Genomic DNA, 6,839 nt, shown 5'->3' on the forward strand with positions numbered 1-6,839 from the left:
TCAGTGCAGACTTACCGTATGGGACAAGAAGGAAAGACTGATTGTTGCAGACTGCATCAGATGAGACTTGAAGAGAGCTTAAAGGTGGAAGACAGGGTAATATGCAAGACAGAGATTACTACTAGAACATTGTGCTTGAGTTAATGAGGGTGAGAAGCTAAGTGCATTGTATGTAACGGAGGTGGGATGGTGTGGTGAAAAATAGACGGAAAAGACAGTGAAAGATGTAGAGAAATAAAACGGAGTGAAGCAAAGAGTAGTTACAGTGAAGAAAAACTGAGAGGGAAGAAATTAACGTAAATTAAGGCCAGGTGGGTTGTGAGAAGTAAGGACATGTTTTAGTACTAGTTCCCACCGGCGAAGAAAAACTGAGAGGGAAGAAATTAACGTAAATTAAGGCCAGGTGGGTTGTGAGAAGTAAGGACATGTTTTAGTACTAGTTCCCACTGGCGTAGTTCTGAGAAACTGCTGTCTGAGGGAAGAATCCAGATGGCATGTGTGGTGAAACAGGTGCCGAGGTCACTAATGTCATGTTGTAGAGCATGCTCTGCAACAGGATATTGCCTATGCTAATTCATCATAATTGATAATTTGGGGGTAGTCATGCTGATATAGAATGCTGAACAATATTTACATTATAGCTGGTACATGACGTGTCGTTTTGCAGGTGGCTCTCCCTTTGACAGTATATGTTTTGCCAGTTACAAATTATCAACTACCACCAATTTCCTAAATCTGTGTAGTAAAAATTGTGGAAAGTTAGTTTTTTCTGGGAAAGGGGGAGGGGGTGCAGCTTTTGTCGTTCTGCCAAGGGCACAGCATTGTCTCAGCATGGTTCTTTAGCGGAGTAGCTCAGGATTTAATGTCACAACACATATGCATGGAATTTCAGGACTGCAAATAGGGACACCTATGAACACCAGTTTTGTGAAATTCTAATAAAATTGCCAATTTTTATAAGTATATATATATATTAAGTATCCAGCCCAATAGACTACCTGTTTCCCATTCTTATTATGGTGATAGCATGCCAAAGATTACCTATGTAACTGAAACATACATTGGTTTATGTTACTCTGATTAAATAACAATCTCTGAGCTGTCAAAAGTGAATCTCATTGTCAGTTCTTGTTCAGACATGGTTTGAATAGACCACAGCACTGTGTTTGGTCACATTAACACAGCACAGGACATAAAAGTGTATCTACCATGTTTATTGTTAAATGTAACCCTTAATTACAAGGTGTACAACTTTGCTTCCGCCATTTGCCAATAGGTGGCGACAACAGTAAGTAGTGATCAAAAGAAACAGATCACAGACATCAGGCAGTTAGCTTGGACCTCAGTCAACGTAACCTCATTCAAACATTAGTCGATTTGTGTCTGCATCATAAAGTTGTTCTGGATTGAAAATGTCAGTTTACGAGCCTAATTCTCATAATTTGTGGGAGGTGTTACTGTTTTGTTTCAGTATGAAGAAAACAGCGGTGGAGTCTCAGTGAATGCTTTCAAGTATGTATGGTACATCTACATCTACATGGATACTCTGCAAATCACATTTAAGTGCTTGGCAGAGGGTTCATCGAACCACCTTCACAATTCTCTATTATTCCAATCTCATATAGCGTGCGGAAAGAATGAAAACCTATACCTTTCCATATGAGCTCTGATTTTCTTTATTTTATCGTGGTGATCGTTCGTCCCTATGTAGTTTGGTGTCAACAAAATATTTTCGCATTCGGAGGAGAAAGTTGGTGATCAGTGTTTCATGGAAAGATTCCGTCGCAAAGAAAAACGCCTTTCTTATAATGATGTACAGCCCAAATACTGTATCGTTTCTGTGACACTCTCTGCCATATTTTGCGACAATACAAAACATGCTATCTGTCTTTGAACTTTTTCAGTGTACTCCGTCATCCTATCTGGTAAGGATCCCACACCGCGCAGCAGTATTCTGAAAGAGGATGGACAAACATAGTGTAGGCAGTCTCCTTAGTAGGTCTGTTACATTTTATAAGTGTCCTGCCAATAAAATGCAATCCTTGGTTAGCCTTCCCCACAACATTTTCTATGTGTTTCTTCCAATTTAAGTTGTTCGTAATTGTAATACCTAGGTATTTAGTTGAATTTATGACTTTTAGATTAGACTGATTTATCGTGTAACTGAACACTAACAAGTTCCTTGTAGCACTCATGTGGATGACCTCACACTTCTTGTTATTTATTCAACTGCTACTTTTCGCACCATTGAGATATCTGTTCTAAATTGTTTTGCAGTTTGTTTTGATTTTCTGATGACTTTATTAGTCGATTTACGACAGTGTCATCTGCAGACAACCAAAGACGGCTGCTCAGATTGACCCCCCAAATTGTTTATATAGATAAGAAGCAGCAAAGGGTCTATAACACTACCTTGGGGAATGCCAGAAATCACTTCTGTTTTACTCGATGATTTTCCATCAGTTATTATGAACTGTGACCTCTCTGACAGGAAATCACAAATCCAGTCACATAACTGAGACGATATTCCATAAGCACGCAATTTCACTACGAGCTGCTTGTGTCGTACCGTGTCAAAAGCTGTGAAAAAACATGTCATGAGTGGTTTCAACGCTTCAAGAACAGTGATTTTAACATCGTAGAGCGGCATAGTGGTGGAAGAGAGAATGTTTTCGAATATGCAGAATTGGAGACGTTGCTGAGTGAAGACTCGCGTCAAACTCAAGAAGAATTGGCACAATTAGTGGGAGTGACACAGCAAGCCATTTAAAAATTGTCTCGAGGCTATGGGCATGATTCAGAAAGAAGGAACTTGGGTCCCGTGTGAGCTGAAACCAAGAGATGTTGAACGGTGTTTGTGAACAATTTCTGCAGAGGCAGAAATGGAAGGGATTTCTGCATCACATTGTGACCAGGGTCGAAAACTGGGTTCATTACGATAACCCTAAATGCAAATATCATGGCGATATCCTGGCCATGCTTCCACGTTGATGGCCAAACCGAATATTCACGGCTCCAAGATCATGCTCTGCATTTAGTGGGACCAGCTCGGCGTCGTGTACTATGAGGTGTTAAAACAAAGTGAAACAATTACAGGTGCTCTTTATCGAACACAATTAATGCGTTTGAGCAGGATATTAAAAGACAAACGGCCGCAATACAGCGAGAGGCATGAAAACGTGATTTTGCAGCACGACAATGCTCGACCTCGCATTTCAAAAGAGGTCAAAACGTTGAAATGGGAAGTTCTACCGCACCTGCCGTATTCTGTAGACATTGTTCCCTCTGATTATCACCAGTTAAGATCAATGGCACATGGCCTGGCTGACCAACACTTCCGATCACATGAAGGAGTCACAGATTGGATCAATTCATGGATTTCTTCAAAAGATGAACAATTTTTTTGACACAGGAATCGTACACTGCCCGAAAAACGGGAGAAAGTAGTGGCCAGCGATGGAAAATACTTTGGTTGATACGTGTGTAACGGATTTGTTTCATTATAGCCTCAAATGTTGGGAAAAAAACGGTGGAAGAAAAGTTGTACACCTTGTATCATTCTCATATTTTATTATGGGACATCTGGTTTTTATATAAAGAAATGAATTGTAACATTTGGATGATGACTTATTTGGCAAATGTGTCTGACGTGTTCTAATATAGTAACCAATGCTCCAAGTAGTTTTTTCCACGTGTGATCATGCTATTTCATACGTTTTATAATTTATAAATTTTATAATTCTTTAGTTTCCCAGTTGCACTTGATAATGGCTCAAAAACTGAAATCACAATAATGGAAATAATAAAAAAATGCACATTCAAACAGTGGCAATGGTGTCGTTTAAAAACTTTATGATGACTATTGTCTCCAAAAAAGGAAATATCAACAATAGCTTTCTTTGTGATGATTTGTGACTATAATAACACCTCAAGAGTATATTTCATGGCAAGTTTGACATTACAACTTAAATGACAATTTGTTTAGGATTTTTTGACTTATTCCACACATCGAATCACTTATGATCTGTGAAAGGAACATATATTTAACTTATTCGTGTTTTGCAACAGGTTCTACACCATTTAGGATCTCCCTTTTATGGACTGATGGAATGAAAAACAGCCTATATGTAACATAGTGCTGATATTTAATGTGAAAGATTTACCTTCTCATAAATATACCAACATTTCTTCATTTCTGTGTAGGACTGCAGCAGTTTCTATGTAACACATACAATTTCCCTCCTTCAGAATTCCTCAGTGCTTCATTTTACGTAGCCTGATGCAGCTGTGTCCTTAAGGCAATAATGTAGGAAGGAGTTTCCATGATTTTTCTTCTTGAAATTAATGCTGTAAACTTTTTTTTATCATGAGTTTGTATGACTCTCTATTGACACTTCTTCTAATTCTGCATTTGTGTAGATCATGTCTAGCTTACAGTGTTATTCTTGTTCCATATTACATTTCATTTCAAATGTGGTTTCTATCAGAGGGTAAAATTATCTTCAGTCATTAAGCTTATTATTCTTTTTTCCTGCAGGCTTCAGTAATCAGCTACTGAACACTGGGACCAGTAAAGAAATATGTGAAAGAAGTGACCCCACTATGAGAGTATCACCAAGGAAGCAAAATGAAACAGTGGGGATGTCATCAGCAGATGGAAGAAGTTCAGAAGAAGATGAGCCTTCAGAAGTGAATGATCTATTACAACTAAATAATGAGATACATGATTATAATAGAATTCAGAGTGCAGTAGGAAGTAATGAAATTCTGAATAGAAGTGGTAAATTATTGACACAACCATCTGCTGTGGGTGATCATGCAGATAGAGCCTATGAATGCAGTGCAGAGAAATTAGTACTCTCTGGTATTGTTAGTCCAGAAGAGCTACAAGATGTTAACAAAATCATTGCAGAATCTGAAAATTTTTTTTGTGACATGGAGGAGTTCTCAAAATTGTTAGACCTAGATGGAGAAAGTATCAAACCAAAACAGGATCAGAATGTCACTGAAGTGTTAGGACAAAAGGCAACAAATTGTTTGTCATTGCATTTGACCACTAACAAGCCTTTAACCAATACTATTCACAGGTTAAATAATGGCTCAGTATCCTCTGTGTGTGATTTTTTCTCAAATGATAGAATTATGACATATACTTCCACTCTGAATGAGACAAGAAACTATGTGAAAGATTTGCCTTCAGAAGCAGGAGATGTTAATTTTGCAGAAGAAAAAAGTATTTCAGATCCTTCCTTATGTTCATCATTTAGTTCAATTACAGAACGATTAGGAGACAGCACTGAGAAAGAAATTGCCTTTGAAGGCAATGATGATGAAGGAATGACACAAGATATTCTACTGTCTGAGAATCGAATTAAACTGTCATATACTCCACATAAAGGTTTGTGCAATGATAGTGAAGGAGTAAGTGCGAATGAAAAAAAGAAGCAGGTGAGTAGTCTCACTGAAGTCTTTCAAGGATGCCCTTCTGTATTTGAAGAACCTGTTGTGAGAAATCAACACATATCTGGGAAACATTTCTTGCACAATGACACTGCATATCATGAGTTACATCAAAGTGAAAATAGTGAAATAAAAACAAAGAAATTTAAAGTAGTTATGAAACAGTTAAATATTAAGGATATGTTCATGAAGAGAGCCAAAGAACATAACAGTTTTGGAACTCCTCAGAGTATAATAAACTCATGCAAAAAGGTAAAGACTTGTGTGTCAGAAACCAATCAAAAAGCTATTTTACCCAAAAGAAACTCCACTGCATCTGATGCTAAATTAAAGTGTAGTATTGCTAAAACCAGTTCCATGTCTTCTAAAAAGGTTACTTTGGATAATATGGTACATGTGAAAAAACATAAGAAGAATTCCTTTAAGGTCTGTCAAGGACTAAAATCGTTCCCATTTCCAGAGGTAATGATTAATTTGTCATATTTACCTACTCTTCTGACTCTGCATATGTAGTGCATGCAGTGAAAAAGAAATTACATTGTGACGTGGCAGTAGATACAGGTTAACTGAATGAGAGATACTTGTAAATTCAAAGTGTACCATTGAAATTATTTTGTTCAAGTTATTGGTATTGTTATTTCACCTTATTATCAATACGAGCAACAAAGCATTTTATATTAAGTGTGGCATTTGACGTTGAACTATTAATATGTATTACTGCGACCTGTACCCGCCTGGGTAGCTGAGAGCGCTAATGCGCTGCTTCCTGGACTCGGGTAGGCGTGCTGGCCCTGGATTGAATCCGCCTGGTGGATTAATGACGAGGGCTGGTACGCTGGCCAACCTGGATGTGGTTTTTAGGCGGTTTTCCACATCCCACTAGATGAATACCAGGCTGATCACCAAATTCCGTCTCAGTTACACAACTCACAGACATTTGAAAATGTTCACACTATTCCATGGCTTACACTAGATGTAGACAGCTGGGGTACACTAATTCTGTCCCAGGGAGTTCAGGGTGGTGGCAGGAAGGGCACCAGGCCACCCTCTGCAACTAACACTGCCAAATCAATAGTAACACGGCCGACCCCATGTGGGGCAGGACAAAGGCCACAAAAGGAAAGAAGGAAAACTGCAACCTGTAAATATTCTGTTGCTTATTTACAAATACACTATGTGACTCTTTAAAGATTTTTACTGTTGGTTTGAAGAAAAGTTCAGATGTTATAAAAGCTTTATTTTGTTTGAGGTAAACAGCATACAAAAGGTAATTGGCAGTATATCATCATACATTATCTGTCCATTGTTAGGATAGTTCAGCTAATCAAATCAAATCTTTATCATCACATAACATGCCTCATGCAATCAAAAGATTGTGG

Source organism: Schistocerca nitens, chromosome 2 (assembly GCF_023898315.1).
Source record: "Schistocerca nitens isolate TAMUIC-IGC-003100 chromosome 2, iqSchNite1.1, whole genome shotgun sequence".
Taxonomy (NCBI): Eukaryota; Metazoa; Arthropoda; class Insecta; order Orthoptera; family Acrididae; genus Schistocerca; species Schistocerca nitens.